Below are 20,779 nucleotides of genomic sequence, written 5' to 3'. Positions count from 1 at the left end.
GGGGAGGTGTTGCTGTAATTTCCAGTAATATTTCCAGTATTACTCAGAGGTTTAGTTTCAAGTATAATTATTGTGAAGTAATGGTGCTTTATGTAACGTTATCTAGTTTAAGCAAGGCCTAAAGCTAACTTTTGCCACACCTGCCAATGGCCAGTGACAATGGCCAGCCATAACAATTACAGTTTTTTTTTTATACCAGCCATGAAATTCTTTTTGCAAAAACAGGCAGTTATAACACAAAAATTTTAGATACCAGTTAAGATTCACAATTTTCAGGTACAGAAATATGATAATGAAATGTTAAATAGCACTGCATAGTATTCACTGTATAAATTACACATAGATCAATCATTATATAAGTTACAAAAGTTACTTATTCAGTCAAGGGCAGTGAGTGATTTTTCTTTGTCTTTTATTGTTTGATTAACATTAAGGACACAGACGGCTGCAGGTAGCCTATTAGGCTGATGTCACTTTAAGGGCTAATGCAATATACTGATACACAATGCTTTTTCTTTCTCAACTGTTTATGTTCACTTAAGACAACTGATTATGTTTACAAGGCTTAAACTTTCGTGACGATGCAGCACTGGCCAGTCAACTTTCCTGAGCATTGTTCGTGTTTGTTTACATTCATGTTCTCAAAACATTGTATTGGTAGAATTTATTAAAAAATATTACCAGCCAACTGTCGATTGACACCATTTCATACTTGCCAACACTGATTTCTACTCGCATTTGTCACATGGCGAGTATTAATTTTAGGTCCTGAGTGTAAGTGATAAATCCTGTTTGACATTTACTGGCTACTGTATGCAGGCCACCAGGGCACAATACAGACTTTATAATAAAAAAAAAATGCTGCTTTTCTATCGGAATTAGTACTGGCTGGAGTAAAATCTTAATTGATGGTGATTTTAATATACATGTAGATAATGAAAAAGGTTCATTGGGATTGGCATTTACAGACATTCTAAACTATATTGGAGTAAGACAACACATGTGAGTTCATGAATTTATGACCTCAAGGCTAGATTATTGTAATGCTCTACTGGGTGTTTGCCCTGCGTGCTTAATAAACAAACTCCATCTGGTCCAAAATGCAGCTAGAGTTCTTACTACAACCGGGAAGTACTGTATGACCATTTTAGCCTGGGTCTGTCAACACTGCATTGGCATCACAAACTATGAAACATCACAATCTAGACTAAAAACACACCTCTTTAACCTGGCATACACATAACATATTATCAATCTGATGCAGCCTGAATCATTATCACACCATGTTCATTCGTTGGCCAGAGGAGAAGTGGCCCCCGGACTGAGCCTGGTTTCTCCCAAGGTTTTTTTTTTTTCAATTCTGTCTCCAATGGAGTTTGGGATCCTTTGCCACTGTCGCCTATGACTTGCGTAGTTGGGGACACTTAATATTCAACAATATTATTGATCTAACTGTACTGACGCTGTTTCTCGAGAACTGAACTGAGCTGGATGATGACAATTTTTTTGCAGAACTGCTTTATAAATTAAATGAACTAATTTAATAATTTATGATCTCTACAACAGAACTGAATCAACACTGAACTGACATCAGCTGAAGAACAGCCGAAATGCATAATTGTGTTATCACTGTAAAGCTTGAAACAATCGGTATTGTATAAAGCACTATATAAATAAAGGTGACTTGACTTGACTTGACTCACAAGTCACACAGAACATGTTCTTGTTCATGGCCATTTCTTCTGTGATGAAAGGCTCAAGTGCATCTTGCAATCAATAGAACATTGAGACGTGACTGTTTTACTATTGCTCCGTGCAGAAACATGTTAAGACGGAGTTATCAAAGACACAATTCTTACTGTTTCATTATACCCCAAATACACAGCTATTGATTTAAGCCCATCACTGGGGAAGAATTGTGTTAATGTCGGACCACATCTTTATGAAATAAACATTATTCCTAAGTGTAAGCAATCCATAAAACCCAGTGTTACGACCAACCTGCCATCATCCATTTAAGTTCTCAATGCCTGGGTGGACTACAGTTAGTCACATCAGCTAAAGCAAAGCTGTTTCTGTTGGATATGTTTCCATTATGGCCCAACCAGGCAGAGAGGGTTGCTGTGCTGCTACAACATATCCACAGGATCCTGCCAATCACTAGAACATACAGACTTCCGACCTCTGGCTCTAAATGCCCCATTGAATCTGGAGGACATAAAAATGCCACATGGGGAGAAATGAGCGAAGGTCTGTGTAAATAATCATATGAGGGTATATAGTATTGTAGATGTCCGGAGGCAAAAAATCTAATCCTTTAGGGCAGAAAATAACTTGTTTGTGCCTGCATTTCTTTTCCAGCAGGATATAAATGTTTTACTGTATTCGGTTTTGAGGCAAAGGCCTGTTCATCTGTAGTAATTGTGTTGGAATCATGGTTTGGGATATCACAGGCAGTGTGTACAGCAATGTGAACGTTTTAGAGATGTTATGTCAGCATTGCTCTCTCATGCGGTACCATGGGATTGCCTGATGCCTGGCTGGCAGATGACTTCCAGAGGAACTCCCACAGTACATTTGCTATCAGTACTGATGAACCAGAAATGAGTCACCGCTGTAAATGTCTGCAACAGCTCCCACCAAAGGTCAACAGCAGCATACGGAACGAGAGAATGAACTGAGAAACCATAACGTCTAATTCAACAACCGACTGACAGCTGGCGTTATCATGGAATGAACATTGTGTGTGTGTGTGTGTGTGTGTGTGTGTGTGTGTGTGTGTGTGTGTGTGTGTGTGTGTGTGTGTGTGTGTGTATGTGTATTTTAGGGCTGTAAAAAGGAATGCGTTAACGCATGCAGATTTTTTATTTTTTCCATAATATTGAATACAATTAAAGCAGCATCCGTTTTTTCTGTCATCTGCCTGCACAGTATATGATCATGCTATCAATGGACAAATTTCCATTTTGTCGAGTATCTTTGTAAGCACAGTGTTAAATGAACGTAAAGAGTTGTGAGAAAATAGGTGTCAGCTCCGCGTCATGTGCGCTAGGTCTTAAAGTGACAGCAGCCTAATAAACCTGCTACTGTCTTTCATTAATGTTAATCAAACTTAACTTTTATAGCTTTGATAAGGATTAATCTATATTCACTTTTTTAATTCATACAGTGAAGACAGATACAGAAATGATATAGGAAATTATACAATTTCTGCATATTACCTGCTAGACCTACCTAAAAATCTTAAAGCACAGTTTATATGTTTAAAATGATAGCATTTCAATTATTCTGTAATGTTCAATGGCTATAATCAGTGTCTAAAATTGAGGGGGGAAATCCATTCAATAGAGACTTCAGTATCAGTACTGGTATCAGTGATACTGGCTTTTATTCATAGTGCTTAGTAAAAAGATGGGATTAAACAAATATACTGTCTTTATGTTGTTTCTACATTATTTTGGAGATTCAGTGTGGAAGTATTACAATATAAAAAGATATTAAAAACTTTAATATTAAGTGCAATTAATTGTGACAGAACTGACAGAATATATATATTCTGGCAAAATGCGCACAGGCAAATTACAAGAAAAATTACTAAAATACTAAAGCGCAGCATTCCAACTTTGTGAACAATCATAGCGAATTCTTGACGGCATGAGTCTGAACCAATGAATGTGATTTTCAAACTCATGCTGATGTAAACAAAACAATCTTACTCGCACTGACTGACACGTCCGAAGCGTGAGCACAGAGACACTTCTCAGACAGCGTGCAATCCTGATATACAACACATACAGACACATTACACACATTACAGTATTTAAAAATATCTGTCTTGGCAAGTATTCACGCAAACTTTATCTGTTATGTCTTAAGTGGAAGATTGGTTAACTGTTGGGGAAAACATCTGATGTGTAAATTATATTAGAACCGTGCGGTACAGTAGGTCTGATTGTAGGCTACAGGCTGTCTGTTTCATTAATGTTAATCAAACAATTGTGGTACCATGGAAAAAAAGTTGAATATATATAATTTCATATAGATATTTGGTTTTGACTTGGTGTGTGCCAAATTTGGTGTTATTACCAGGGATTTGCTAGGTGATTTTGTTTTAAAACCTTGACAAAACTTTAACTCAATTTTTTTCTCAAAATGGACTTTGTTGTCTTTATCAATTTAGCTCATTTAATTTTTTGTCTGATTTCAACAAAGCATACATCATTTTGAAGGTTTTTAATAGAGAATCTTAACGAGAATGAGAATGTAAAAAAAAAAAACATTCAAATTTGCTCATTGCGACTCATTTTCACACACACGCACACACACACACACACACACACACACATACTGTATATAAATCACACATTGCAAAAAATCTATTTCTCTATGGTAGAAATGAATGGGATTTTTACTTTTGGAAATCTCTATGCAGCCTTTCATGAGGAAACATGATCAGCATGATCTTGAGAGTCCTTTACCAAGAAAGAATGTTGCCCTTTTCCATACAATAGAATCATTTTGGTATGAGCCCTTTGTGCTAGGATGAAAACATGTTAAATAAGCTTTCATAACCAATAACTGATAGCTGGCCATGAGAAACAGCCATGATGAACAATTGGCCTCTGTACAAAGACACAAAACCCGTGTTCGCATGACTTTGGGCTACAAAGTATCTCTTTGTCCTGAACTCTAAGTTTGTGTGTTCTGCTGCCTCACATTGATGTAGTAAAACTGAAGTTTTTTGGAATTGCAGTGGGAATGACCTGGTGTTAGAAAAGAGACTAAGTGTCATCTTGTGATTGGGAAAATCCACAAGTAAATCTGACTTGTGTACGGTCTGAGATGGTGCTACATCCCTACAACAGAATACTGTAATAAATAGAAATTCCGTTGCACTGGCTCTAATCCTGTTTGTAGCACTTAAAGACATTTTGTGCCACGATGCTGACATGATCTTTGCTTTGTGTTTGCAGACCATATAATTCATTATTGGATATCATTTGCTTATAGAAAAAGTAGTGTACTGTACACATTATCTATAGCATGAATTGAACATCGTTTTGAATAAGCCAGCCAGCGATTAGTGCTGTCGTAACTGTGATTGGACACTTATGGTGCCGTGAGATGAAAAGTAGGAAGGCACGTGAGCCATAGCATTGTTCAAGACTTCATCATCACAAACGAAACATTTGTGAGGCCTCGTTCATTGGGTGTCATCTGGTTTCTGATGGATTCTTGTCACAGAGTGGCCTCTGTCTGCTCACAGCTGTTCTGAGCTAGTAAATGACTGTCTGCGATGACATTGGCTCTGCCCTGCTGTAAAAACACTGTCTGGAGTAGATTGAGACACCCATTATTCCCTTGTTAATGTTCTATCAATGGACTTTCATGGCTGTGTTCAGGTTCAAAATAGCATACTGTTCTTACTAGTACTGCAGTTTATAGAATATCTAGATATATAAGTACTAGATACCTACTACATTAACCATCATGTGAAGTATACATCAGGGCACACACTGCACTAAGTACTCCATCCCACAATGCAATGCACTTCCATGGAATTACTTGCAAGAAATAAGCCACTAAAGGTGTTGTGTTAGAGTAAGGGGTGGTTGTAGATGTGGTTGCTAACTTATAGATGATTTAGAGATGGAAATATCATGTAATATTTCTCGGTTTAACTTGTGTTATTGGACCGCCAAAAATTTAGACGTCTTTACTCAATGTTATTGTTACAGAACGCATGCAGTTTTATTCTATACAAGCTGTATATATTGTACACATTGAACATTGAGCAAGTACACTGTAAAAAGATTTTTGAAGCTGAAGAATATTTTTCAAGAAAATACTATTTCAGTCTTTATACTTAAAAACTGCATGTTACTTGTCGTTTCTTTGTAGTTATTTGTAAAAATTTACTTGGAATATCTGTGGGAAAATCGTTTTAAATTAAGTCCCACACCAAATATTTTTCAGTATATCCTATTCTGAACATTACAGAGCCATTGAGTCCTTCACAAACATCTTTTATTCACTACAGTTCCTTAATAAAATGAATCTCCTATAGCCCCAGGGGTACAACACCTCGGACATCACTCGATTTATTTCCAACACACCACGGTATCCGGGTCAATCAGAGCGAGGTTGGTTTGGACGGGTCCAGATGGATTCTCCCAGAGCTGTAGAGGTTTAGCAGATCCGCTCTTAAATGTTTTGCCTGACCAACCAGCAGCTCTGCTCCCTTAGTACCGGCACTATGATACTGTGTCCTTGAAGCATCAGATGTCAGTTTGGTTTTTAACTGAATAGTAGACAGAACAGAGTCGTTTTTGTCGGTTGGGATACTGTCTATATTTGTGTTTGAATTAAGGTAGGGTTTTTTGAGCTTGCCATTAAAGGTTGTTTAGCAATATGGATCATTTATTTAGGAAATTGTGGGTAACAAAACATCTGGAGCATATTACATGTGGATGTTCATATGTAACTTATTTTATACATCTTTGCAATTTACCGAGCATTTTATTTTAGTTCTGATTTGAAGTGTTTCTGAAAGCTTTTTATAATAATAAACTTTATTTTATATAGCTCCTTTAAAGCATCTTCTCAAAGCACTTTACACAAAAAAAGCTTTATTTCTTTCAAGCAAATATTTATGAAACATCAGACTGTATGATAAAAACAGAACCTCTGGAAGTACATTTTGTATTTACGTATTTATTTATTACTTTCTATCCATTAAAAAAATCATGAAAAAAATGTGTCAGTTTTCACAAAGAAAGAAAAAATAAACATTCATAATGCTAAGAAATATTTCTTGAGCAGCAAATCAGCATATTGGAAGGATTTCTGAAGATGTGACACTGAAGACTGAAGTACTGGCTGCTGAAAATCCAACTTTGCCATCAAATAAATTACATTTAAAAATATTTTAAAATAGAAAACTGTTATATTCAATTTTATGATATTTCACTGTATTTTACATAATATTTCACCGTATTTTTTAGCATAAAAGACTTCTTTCAAGAACATATAAAAATCTTACGGACCTGAACATTTTTAACATTAGTATAAGTCTGTAAGTATTAGTGTATGTAAGAAATTGCGAGAAAAAAATGGCTCTAAGTTTCTTTAAAAAAATTCTTTTCTGCTCAACAAAAGAAAAAGAAAAAAATATCCTGAAGGTTTAGAACAACATGAGGGTGAGTAAATGATGGCAGAATTTTCATTTTTGGGTGAACTATCCCTTTAATGCTTTTTTCTGCATCGTTTGTTTCCTTAAAACTGAATCATTATCATCCAATTTTCAGGCAAATCACCTCCCACACATAGTGATCCAGTCAAAAATGCTCATTTGAGAGCCCCAGTAACCTCATTTGGTCTGAAGTATACCTACACACCTACACCAACTTACTGGCTACACTCACACGCACACAAAATGTGATGGAGGGCACGTTCTTCAAATGAGTTTTAGTATTGTTTCGCAAATTACGAATGCCTTAATGTACCGTGCCATTTAACAGGGCTCAGACAGCAATTAAGACTCCTCTTCAGAGAGGTCGTGACAAGCTGTTGAGCTCTAAGAAGCAAGTTAGGAGAAATGGTGAAAAGGAACCAACGGCATGCTGGCGGCAGTGAAATGAAAGCAGACAATCTGGTTTTAAATGGAATCTGGCACTTCACATTACCACTCCTTGCAAAATACAGAAATGAGGTTAACTGCACAGTCTAGTGATTATTCCTGTTTGTGAACTTCGAAACAGCTTTGTTTTGTATATCTGTGCCTCTTTCTCAAAACAAACATATGTTGAATTACCATGCATAAATTGTAAAAAGACTCAAATTGACCAAGAAAAGCCCCCATGTTGCTATTTAGCACTTATTCATTCAAGTCTTTCAATGATGGAACGCCGTCATTCCCCCAAGCATGATCTCACCGTGAGGCTTGTGTAATTTTATTGAATTAAATAATAGAGTTAATGGGTAGGAATGATGCTTAATGTAGATTCGTTTCATTCTCATTAACAACCTACGAGTGCTTTGATTACCAAGCACTTCAATAAGAAATCAGCTTCCATATGTCTAGCACTTTAAATGTCTAGACTTTAAATGGTGAGCAATCCTCGCAAAAGAATGTGGCGGATTTTTAATAACATGAGACCCGGTGACTCGTGGACGACCGTATGATGGAGCATTACTTACAAGCCATTGAGTTTATCATTACACCTCAACATTATTCCACCCTCCCTCGGTTAGCACGCGGCCCTGGCGCTGCTTAATTCACTTAATTCCTTGATTATCGATTCCACAGGCCTCTGGGAAGAAAGGTCAATGTTTTCCTTTTGCTCACCTGAAATTTTAAATGTCATTCAAAATGAGGAGGCAGTCACGGAGCAAAAATGGCCTCTTCAAAGGGCAATGGCCTCCTAATAGAGACATGCATGTGCATATATGCTTGGGGCCGTTCACACAGGGCATGTATACTGGGGGGGGGGGGAGGATGGTGTAGGACTTTTAGAGAATTTTAGTTTTGATCTATCTTGATTTTCATTCAGATATTGCTAGTAAATTTCAAAAAATAAAAACAAAGAAACAGCAACTGACACATTTAATTAAAAATGAAATTTTGTTGTAAAAAGACTGAAATAGTATTTTCTTCTAAAAAACATACTCCAACAACAAAACGCTAGATGACCATGGCTCTCTTTTTATTAAAAAGGCTTTATTATCTCATGGCTACATGCAAAAAAAGTTAAAATAACTCTCTTATGTTTCAGCGCAGGCCTTCCTCAGAGAGAGTAACACAAACAATCTTTCCACAGGTGTGAGTAAAATTATTCATTTTTAAGTCACATGGTTAGCAAACAGCTGTCGTGTGACTCAATCTCATATAGTGTTTAACATTTTGCTATTATTTCTTGTCTTTATACTCATATACTCATGTAGACATTGTTCAAACACTTCACAAAACAAACAAAAAGTTAGAAAAAAAAGAACTAAAATTCAAATCCTCATTCAGTCTTGGATATTTCATAGCCTTTAATTTATATAACCGAATTTTTTTATTTTTTATCTCTGATTAAGTTTTTGTTAACTATTTTTGGATTATGTTGAGCCCGCAACTGTAGACACCTTCACTTCATATTCTACCTAGGAAACACTCTCTACCATTGGACATTGTTTGAGGGTACTCCAATGATCCTTGTTTTATTTACAATTGTTTTATATATATATATATATATATATATATATATATATATTATTATTATTATTATTATTATTATTATTTATTTTTTTATTTTACAAAGAATGGGACACCCAGTATGGCCTTTTGAACTTTACCTGCATAGTGGCTATAGAAAGTCTACATGTGCACATCAATTGCGCAATTTGGGACAGGGCTATTTTTGTTGTAGTTTTTTTCCATCTGAGCTGTTTTTTGATTGTTGATCTATGAAATCATGCTTTGAATGGCCTTTTTTTTTTCACAGTTTAATGTAATGAATACTGCATTTTAAAAGTTAAGAAATATTTCAACACGCAGTACAGCTGATGTCAGTATAATATTGGAGCAGTTGCATGAGTCTAGGGACGAAGCATCTTGAGTGTTTATATTAGCAATGGGTGTATGGAAGAGAAAGTCAGCATGAAATCAAAATTGACAATTCTTTTTTTTTTTTTTTCATGCGCTCTTGTAATCTTAATTTAAAATAACCTCCACTCCCTCTTGCAGCAACATTTCGTCTCTTCATTGATGTGTTTCTCTGCGCGAGGACAACCTGTCACTCACATGAGATTGCCGCATTAGCATCAACAATCCAATGATCCAATCAATTCCCAATGGAGAAAATCAAGTCCTGCCCTACATTTTTTTTCTTGTTCAAGAAGCCATTTCACTCAGATATACCAACGCATTCTCATCCTTTGGCGTCATATAGGTGAAGCCATATGACATTTCGTCGAAATCTTACGCACATGGCATCCTTTAGCATCAATATAACACGCACTGTTATGGGTAGGTTTAGGTCTGGGGTAGGGTACGGTTATGACGCCTTGGGATCTGCGTCTCATATTCACGCTAAACGATGCCATGTGCGTTGGATTTAGACGAGCGTCACCTGTATGACGCCTTGGGTTCTGCGTCTCATATTGATGCTAAAGGATGCCATGTGCGTAAGATTTCAACTAAATGTACAAAGCGTCACATGTATGACGCCAAAGGATGAGAACGGGCTGGATATACATCACAATAGAGAAGAAAAGACTTCCGTTTCATGCTGACTTCAATGCACCTATAAACTCACATTCCTTTTAGATTTATTGCATTTATTTTATTTGTTTAAATGCATTTTGTGTGAATGGCCACTTAAGTTAAGTAAAATTGGTTAATAGGAAATGTGGTGTGTCATGCATTAAATATAGATGTGAATGAGATTCTGAAGGAGAATCAGAGACGGTCTATCCATTTTTCTCTCTTCCTTTCAAAATCTCTGATTTATTCAGCTCTAGATGCCCATCTCCTTTTCTTCATACCGCCAGCGCTTTTGTATTTGGTTATGATAATCAGATCCCAAACTTTATTTCTCAATGTAGCAAGATCACTCCAGGTGAGGGAAATCACACTATACCTCTTTATTAAAAGCCTCAATCTGTGTCTGCCTTACTATCATTTTTTTCAGTGTAACTCTTTATCAGTCCTGATGATAGGATGGAGTGAAGGCTTCCAGGCAATTTTACCCTTATATCCACTCACTGAGAGATTTTATGAATGGAACTGACTCAGAAGTCAAGACTTCGGAACCCTTTAACTAAAAGTAAAACCATAAAAACTTTTTTACTTGAAATATAAATGATATATTTCAAGTAAAATATTTTACTTGACTCTATATATAAATATATTAAATATATTACTCTTCGAGCCTGATGAATCTTGACATTGTCATCCTGGAATATGGCCATGATGTGTCTTCCTAGATGGTTGTTTAAGGAATGAATACTCCATACTCTACACACTCCATCAATTGTATATTCAGTATTTATACTATGGGGCTGTTGAATGCTTAAATCTGATTGGTTTACGAACGCATTGCAGTTCCATATCACTTCGCCAAATTATTTCAGTTATTTTAAAGGTATTTACAGCCCACAAGAGCAAAAGAACCAAACCCCACGGTGACACTGACCAAGCAAATAATTATAGTAAACAATAGGATAAAAATAAAAGTTTTTTGCCACAAAATTACGTTTTATTATGTATGGATAGGACATACAATGTGTCACCCGTTCTTTCTCGAACGCACACATATACAGTAGGCACACACACTCACACAGAAACCTGTTGTTAGCTCTCTGATAATTTTTTTTTTCAGTAAAATAGTTTATCAACTTAAAAGCTACAAGACATTTCTCACTAGCGATGTAATTACGGCTCTGTTCTTGGAGCAGATCAACTTACAGTTCTGCTATTAATAGAGAAACTGCTGCTGAAAACTGTTGAGAGACGCACAGATTCAGGTAATTCATACACACTTGATAACTCTCTCTCTCTCTCTCTCTCTCTCTCTCTCTCTCTGTAATAACTGTATTAATAACTATATTAGACTGTAACCGTAGAATAAGCAGAATAATTGACTCTGGGCCATTGAATTATTAGGAAAAAACTCAGCTTCGCATTGTGGCTGCATTACCACCTCGGGTGTGCATCTATTATGCAACGGCCTGTTGTCAGTTGTGTGTGTGTGTGCAGTTATGTAGGTATGTATGCATTTTTTTTTTTTTTTTTGATTTATATATTTTTTTTTCTTTTATCTTTTCCATTTTTCTTTGTTTATTTGATTATTAATTTTTTTCCCTATTGTCTCCACTGAAGAATCCAAACAAATTTCTCACTTCACCTTTAAGTGTACAGAGGTAGAAAAAGCATCTTATCCTTCTTGCCTTTCCTTCCCTATATTTCCTGGGGGCTTTTCACAGCATGCCACAGTCTCCAAGTAAGCCTCTGTGATGCTCGTTTGGTCTGACCAGTCCTGCTGTACTTGTCTAAGAGGGAAGCATGGAAAGAAAACTGTCACATTGTGCAGTTTTCATTCCCCAAATAAAAACAGATGCATCCGTCAAGGTTAGCTTAGAACCTATGGATTTACTGCCATCATTATTTTCAAGCAATATTATTTTAATCATTAATCTCAAACACACATTGTATCCTTCAAATGAGATTTAGAGGAAAGCAATAAGGCTTTGCCACCGCACTCAGATAATATTACTGCACTGTCAGGGGCCATAGGGAGGGAAGGCCCCAGGCCAACTGCGGGCAGAGAGAGAGAAAACATACCCTCACAGTCGCTGGCTTCAAAAACAAAAGGTAAAGCCTCTCTGCTGTTGAAATGCTTACCTAAACTCTGAAAATAAAACTGGGTAAGTGTCTCTTGCAGAGATAGCATTTCTTAGTGGTGAAAATATTTGCTCTGACAACAATCGGATTCAGTTGTAAATATTTACTAAAATGGGAAAATTTGATATTTTGTCAATTTTTAAAGATTCATAACAATTGAACAATTATTTTATACCTCAATTCATTTTATTTTTGACAAGAAGTCAATCAGTTCAATCAATATATGGACTAACTGGCCAATTTTAGTCTGAAAAGTAAGTTACTTGGTTACGCAATTTTATATTGTAAATATTTTTTTGCAATACAACATTGCTTAATTATTGTAGACTTAATTGTAATCAGATTTTTTAATTATGTAATAAAAGTCAGATTGAAAGAAGTCAGATTAGCCTTCAGTTCCATTGTAAAGATCATCAATTGTTAAATTAGTTCATTTCATAAAACAATTCTGCAAAAAAATGATGTCATCGTCCAGCTCAGTTCAGTTCTCATACAGCAGCATCAGTACAGTCAGATCAATAATATTGTTGAGTTTTAAAAAAAAATATTTTTGATAATAATTCAATTAATTTGATCAAAATTATTCTGAACAGCAACTTTGATATTGAAATTGCAATTTTAAATTAAATTAATCATTTGTATACATCTTTTTTTTTTTTTTTTTTTTTTTTTTTACAATAATTATATCAATTCAATCAATATATGGACTAACTGGCCAGATTTAGCCTAAACAAGTAAGTTATTATAATTTTTAAATCTGTAACCAATGCATTGCATTTTCTGATTGCAGCATTATCATTTTTACACCTCTATTTAAATCAGTTCTTGATTTTTAAGGAAACTTTGGCTATTGGAGGAATTAAGTGCTTGAAATTGCTTCACCACAGAACTCAGGGGCCTGGATAACATGGGCCCTGGATTAAACGTTGTGACTAAAGCGTGAGACTTGTACCTAGAATGGAACCTTTCTCATGAAGCATCACGAGTTAGTCAGCACTACTTCTGTTTTTGCAGCTGCAGCCACCCTGTGTGGGTCCCTGCCCGTCGTAGCACCACTGCATTCAGGATCAGGTACACCTCCGCTGAGGCATGGGCACAGACGTGCTCGCTCTGTAATGACAGTGATAAAAGGTCAGAGCACATGTCAACCCACTTTAAAGAAATTGAGTTATAAAGATTGGCCAGTTGAAGCTCGTAGTCCTTCATTTTGTGTCATCCTCTGGCAGCCGTGTGAGCCTTAGATGCGAAGTGTCTGGGCTGGTATAATGAGAAACAGTGAGAGACAGAGCGGACGGCCCCCCTCTACCGAAACCTCCATCCCTGCTTCGCTCCGTCTCAAAGCTTGTTTCCAAAGTCATCCTGCAGTTCTCTCGGAGTCTCTTCATTATGGTGGGTGGCAGATGGAAAGTCTGGTGAGCTTGAGCTTTATTCATTGTGACTTGTTTTTCATTAGTCCCTAATTTGACGTCAGGAAGCATAACTGCCTGGAGCCAAGGGGTATATAACAATTAAGGCACACGCAGGTTAGACCCTCACTTGCCACCTTCAGGTACACATGTGTGGGTTTGGTTCTAGTTAGTTGGAGGATTCATTAATGTTGGTGTGTTCAGCAAGTGATCGTAAATGAATATAATTTATTACAGATGCTACAGGTGTCAAGCTCCTCATAATTTGTTCATCATAAATCAGTAGTTTAAAAGAGTGGAATCTGGAAAGAGTCATAGTGGTTAGTGATCTGACTCATTGGGCCATGGTGCTGCTTACAGGCCATGCATGTTTGAGTCTGTTTTTTATTACAAAAATACTGATTACAATTTTTTAGTCGTTTATCCACTTTATTTCCATCCCATCACCTTATACTGTAGAGGGTCTATAAGTGGTGGAAGGTTAAAATAGGATGGAATCTGCAAGCGTTGCAGATACTGTCCCTGTTCCTGTGTTTTTTCTGCTGTAGAGTACAGCTATTCCAGTTTTGTTTTGCAGTGAGGAGGTTTTCTACACTTCTGTCTCAGTTGATTGGGCCCAAAGTGCACTGGCTTTCCTGTAGTGTTGCTCTGGAAGGGAAGTCTGCACGTCTAAAGAACTCCACTTAAACCTCTTTTTTTGTCTGCAAGTCTTCATGTTTCCTCTTACCTGAACCCAAGAGCTAGCCCTTCAGCTCTTAAGTTTCAGGTAAGAGGAAACATGACGACAGGCAGGGGTCTGGCAGATGGGCAGCTCTGACAGAGGTTATGATACGAGAAAATGTTATGTATCTTGTGTGAGGGTGAGAAGGCGAGCAGTTTAAAAAAAAAAAATCCAGGGTTATTATCGTTTTGAATTTAGTTTTATTTATATTTTGGTTTCAGTTAATCCTTTTAATTTAGTGAAATTCTCCATACAATTCACTCCATGACTGATAATTTTAGTTATACAATATGTTTATAATTGTAATATATTATAATTTTAGTTACTATAGTTTATTATTTTAATATAGTTTTATTATTACATTTTTAGTTTATTTTTGTTGTAGTTTTGGTATTTTTTGTGCTGCTAATGAGTTGTTAAATTATAAATTGTGTATATTAAATTATTGAACAATAAAGATGAAAGCAATATGTGCCCATTTTTATTTGTTTTTAGCTCATTTTAGAGTCATTGAAATTTATTTTTATTAAGTTTTTTTTTTTTTTTTTTTTTTTTTTATTCAGATTAATTCTGCAAAAGTAATTTGAAAAGTATGGACGTCCAATAGATCACAAAAGTAGAGATCTTAGTTGTTTATCTTGCAGCGAGACTGAATTATGATCAGTTGCTTTTCGGATTTTTCTCCTGAGAATAAATCTCTGTAAATTAAGTGTTTCAGAAGAAACAGTGCCTCAAATTGTGCTCAAATTTGGCAAGGTACCAACGTCTGTAATGAAAAGGTTTCAAAATGAACATAATGAACACACATTCTTCCATGACCAAATTATCTAAATTATGCAATTTGCTCTATATTTGCACTCAACAATTGTCTCATTTGTGTCTTTATTTTTAATCTATTCTAAGGCACTTTAGGAGAAACATCTGAGATCTCCAAAAGTATTAAGTGTTATGTACAGCTCACTTTTATCGATTGAGGCAAGACAGTCACTGTAAAATGACTTGTACATCCATGTGCTCTAAAAGCAAAGGTCTTTGGAGGGCCTTGTTGTTGCGTGACCATCGGCGCTGTACGAACTGAACTGCTCTGTTCAGCTGCTAGAGCTGAGATCTGTAAGTTTATTCAATTACCTCAAACACCTCCAAGATCAATGGCAGTATTTCTTCCTCGCAGTGAGTTAAACAGTTCATCGTGCATTAGTAGTGACACGGTCTTCCAAGAAATCAACTCTGCTTTCATCTTCATTCTCATGTCCCAGGCGATGTATCGATTCCTGATAAGAAAACAGTGAGAGGGAGTGTGAAAGAGAGAGTGTCAAAGAGATGGAAGGAAGCAGAAAATGTGAAAAGAAAGAGAAAACAGCCAGTTCTTGCTGTGAAAGTGGCTTCTGTGCCAGAAAAGAAGCCAGAGGCCTAATTTCCCATGGCTCCAGGCTCAGGGCTAATTTGTGTAAGTGAGGAGACTGACCTCCTTGAAGATTAAACAATTAGCAGGTCCTGGGCTCTCGATGAACACAACCAGTGAGCCCCAAGAGAAGACGACAATTTAGAGCTGGCCTGAAAGAACTTCTGGGATGTGTGCTACGCTCCTCCTGTCTGTCCTGTGCTGAAATTACACCTGAGACCACCTTACACTCGCAGGACCTTCTTGACTGACTTGCATGGAGGTCTGAATTTGAATTTGTATTTTGTTTTTTTGATGTAGAACATTTAAACCTGTAGCAGTTAGACCTGGATTGAAACTCCCAGAAATTGGCGTAAAAAAGTCCCCGTAAAGGCAATTCTAAAAGAAAAATTCTAAACACATTATAAATGTTAGAAATGTATTGCTAAAACACATTACAAAGACTGTGAACTGTGAAGTACGGAATTGTGGAGTTAGACCATTAAACAGTTTTTCACCGTTGCTGTGTTCAGGATTTTTTGGGTGGGGCTAAAACTGGGTGATGACACACTGGATCCACTGAGGCTGGCCCCTCCCCTAACAATAGAGCACATTCGCATCAGTTCTCCTCTCAATCGCGATCTGTCAGTAGTACTATTAGTTACTACAGCAGCCTACAGTTTGCTAGTAGCTAGCTATGCCTTCATCACGGAAATGCGCATTACCTGGATGCGATCACTAACAAAACAGATCGGTGTCCTTATTTAAATTTCCGAAAAACGACCATATTAAGAAGAGGTGGATTAATTTTGTGAAGAGCCACCTTGATGGAGAGCTGAGGATCACCACCAACACCGCCTCTGTAGTGATCATTTTACACAGGATAGTTTTATAAACTTTCGTCGGAGACTACTGGGATTCACTGATAATCCGCAGTTACTGGTGAATGGGGCCGAACCGACTATCTCCCGTCCCGAAAGCAGTATCAAGCAAGTGGGCGTGGTTTCAGCGCAGCCAGCAGACACGCCCCCAGCATTTTAGAGCAGAAAATACTGCTCATTTTTTCAAGATTTTGATAGCTTATTTTATTTACTTGGCTGCTTTTTTTATCATTCAAATTTGGCTGGGTGGCTAAAAACACATTTTTCTGTGGTGTAACAAACTCAGAACACATACTTAATTTTGACTTTACAGGGACTTTAAATGGAAGACACCAAACCCATTCTCCTTTGTCTCGCAATGCTTTAATGTCTTCCCACTTCAATCCGTTTTGTGTTCAATAGCATCCTCTTTCTGCACCACGGAGCCTATTTGTTCCGTTCCTCCCAAAACAGCACTAGAACAGACACAAGACATTAATAATTGCCCCGGCATAGCTTTTACCGATGTTACGGAGATGTAGTGGGTCTGTTCAACCTGCATTACCATCACCTACACAACCCTGCTGTAATTCAACACCAAGGCTGAGTGTGAAGGAGAAGGAAATTGCCCGGGTGTGTTTGGCGGGGATGTTTTGGCTTGGCTGTAACAACATGTCAAATTAGCATTTCTCCAATTCAGCACGTACAAAGGCCAGGCTATAATTGCTTTAACCTGCAGCTTCTTTGTGGTGATGTGGTAATGAACACTTTCAAACAATAACAACACATCCATATTGCCTCAGCGATTCGGTTCTTGTTAAAAGCGTGAAGCTAATTTATAGAGCTCATGTTTGGCTGTTTCTGCTGGAGATACTGATTATACTGTCAAATTTCCATTTTTAGGATTGGAACCTGATTTGCTTATTTGTTTGGTCAATGAAGGTACGTTTGAGATATTAAAGGTGAAGTTTGTAATGTATGTGTCTAGTGGCAACAGGTGGGATTGCATTCTACTGTGTTTGTGTGTGACATGTGATTTTTTTTTTTTTTTAAATCAGTTCAGTGGAAATCCCGCCCTGCAGCCGATTCTAAAGATTTCATTGGTCATGTCAATCACTGTACTGATTGCCTATACCAAACACTGATCTCTAAACCTACCGGTCACTGTAACCTTAATCAATGAAATTAGCTGCAGGGCGGGATTTCCGCTGAACTGGTTTGGAGGGAAAAAATCACGCGTGTGTGACCAGTGTAGTTTGATTCACAAACGAATTATTCTTATGAGTCGATTATTTTTGGTGAATCAAAAACATGCAGCACGAACAGTGTTGCCCAATTCACAAACAAAAGGATTCTTTGAAGCCAATTCTTTGGAGCTTCTCTTCTGGAGCATTTGGATTCAAAAACAGAAGACTCCTATGATCCAGTTCTTTTAGTGAATAATTCAAAAAGAGTCATCGATTTGAATCAGTTTGAAACACTAATTTGCAGCAGTAGAAGAGTGATATTTATAAATATACAGTACAATGGAACTGAATTGAATCAAAAAATCTTAATTGAAACCCAGTCCTACAATGCTGTGAGTTTTGGGGTATCTTTTTAAAACTTGTTTGGAAACTTGGAGAATTACTGTCAACACCTGAAAGTAGATCAAACCAACCAAATATTTGACATCCCTTGCAAGCAGAAAACATAATCTGGAATGATAGTCACTACTAGTGGTATGGCTCACACAAATATGTGAAACCAGATAGAGCATAAAGCAAGGATCGCTGTTTTCAGGGCCAAAATGTTGAGCTGACGTCTCGGAGCTAGTGTGAGTGCATTGCCAAGCAATCTAAGAGAGCGATATTTCCCCTTGATAGCTCTGATAGCTAATACTGTTTGCCCAGCTCTTCATCACACAGCCAGACCTTTCACCCACATTATATATTATACCACTGGTTGAATTTGTGCCCACCCCTAATGCGAGTGTAGATTCCATCCTCAGTTAAATTCTATCGTTGTTTCTGCTATGACTATATTGCCTGAGTGTTTGTATATCTTTTTAAATGCCAACCACTTGCAGTTTACATTCCTCTGCTCAGCATTAAAACGAATTATAATCGATTCAAGGCATAATGAGCAAGACAAGCTATCACAAATTAAAAGGAAACAGACAACTTCCAGAGCTCAGGCATGTAAAGTCTCGGAGATGGAGTAATATTATTTACTTACAGGCACTGTACTAGCTCATGTTCATGAGGGAAGAGGTCAGGGATACCAATGCAATCCTGCATTCATTAAAGCGTTTGCGTAACACCCCAACCCATCTGTTATGATGTCTCTTACACGTAACCCTCGCGGCTATTATACGAAACGAGCCTTCAGGCAGGATGTGATGTATGCTAGAACCATTCATCCATTTTCTGCCTTCCATTAGAAAGCACTATGAGGGTAAATGAGAGTTTGCTGATTCCGGAATATTTAAAAACATCTTGTTTCTCAAGTTTAATGTTTTATTCCAGAAAGGTTGGGAATTGGATGTCCTTTTTTCATGAGTTGGGGTTTGAATTGATTTGGCCGCACCTCACAGGAAGCTGAACTGGAATGAGGGGAAGTGGAATTGAGTGAATTGCAATTCAGTGATGCAGGTGGTCTTCCACCATAGTCCACATTTCATTTAACTATTGTATGTAAATAACATCAAAATATTAAAGTAATATGAGTTTCTGTTCATTTTAATTGTATTTTTTTACATTCAAATTCAAATTACCATTCTGTATCCTGTTTGCTACCTCAATTCAAAGTCAGGAGTTGATCTGGATTGAATATAAAAAGCGTTCTCTGTTCAGTTCTGAATGACGCACAACCCTGCAATGCTTAACCAAGCACTTCACTCTCTTTACATGTGCCATAGTGACCGCTTTACTAGATACAGATGGTTTCTTGCAGGAACTTCAATATAATAGAGATACGGACAGAGGGAAAGCAGATGAAATTAGCGTAATGGTCCAGGGAGGAAGAGAAGTGTTATGTGGTCAGACCCCTGTTTTGCAAGCTGTAAGACAGATGAAGAGAGAAATGAGGAGAACAGCCTACCCTGTCATGAGTGGTTTACAGTGATGGATCGCAGAGATTAGTGTTACCTCTAACAGCTCGCCCATTGCTGTGGTAGCACAAGGATTTGTGCACGGCGTGACGATCGGAGACATTCCGCGTAACAAGCTAATTTAGAAGGCCTCGTCTCTAGTAATCGTGAGTGAGATCATAGACATTTGGAGTAAGCTCTAATACTTGTGTCTGTAAGCAACCAAACTAGCAACCAACAAAGCATTGTGGCAGCGAGGTGCCGTTTGCGTTCTCTAATATATACATCTAGTTATCTGCAATGAGGCATTGTCATGTAAAATAATGATTTTGTGTATTGTGCAAAAGCTTTTCTGCATGAAATCCATTTCAGAATCATCCTGCTTCCTTTGGGATTTTTTCTGCAGTGGCAGATCTGGAACTGGGGAACTTCTTTTAAGCCTAGAAGTTGGTCTGGAAACTCCAAATAGGCATTGAGGGGCCATTTATTCATTTACTGTCTGCTCCTTCTCCTGATCAGTCCCACATTATACCTACATTACACACAACTCAACACAACAACAAAACACAAACACATGTACACACATCAGATTGCTTTTCCCCTGTAGAGAAAGATATGTCCCTTGCCCTCCCAGCTTTCGTGTAAATTCTAGTCCAGAGAAAAAATCCCCGGAGAAATCCTTCCCCCCTTTTAATGACAGAAACAGAAGAGGGGGAGGAGCGGAGGCTCAAGCCGCTGTAATTAATGAGGACTGCTCGCTTACGAGATGAAGATTCATTTCATGGGCCACGTGAAGGGATGAGACGATCTCCCGCATGAAGGATACAGGGGGGTAATTGATGACGGGGGCGCCTCTGCTGTAAATGTGCTGTAGAAGCCATTAGGAAGGGTTTCAGTCTCACCCGTCTGATGCCTGCACAGATAGACCAGCCTGAGAGAATGCTGAAAACAGA

Source organism: Rhinichthys klamathensis, unplaced genomic scaffold (genome assembly GCF_029890125.1).
Source record: "Rhinichthys klamathensis goyatoka isolate OS25496 unplaced genomic scaffold, OSU_Roscu_1.1 h1tg000201l_1, whole genome shotgun sequence".
Classification (NCBI taxonomy): Eukaryota; Metazoa; Chordata; class Actinopteri; order Cypriniformes; family Leuciscidae; genus Rhinichthys; species Rhinichthys klamathensis.
Note: the sequence above shows the minus strand (reverse complement) of the source record.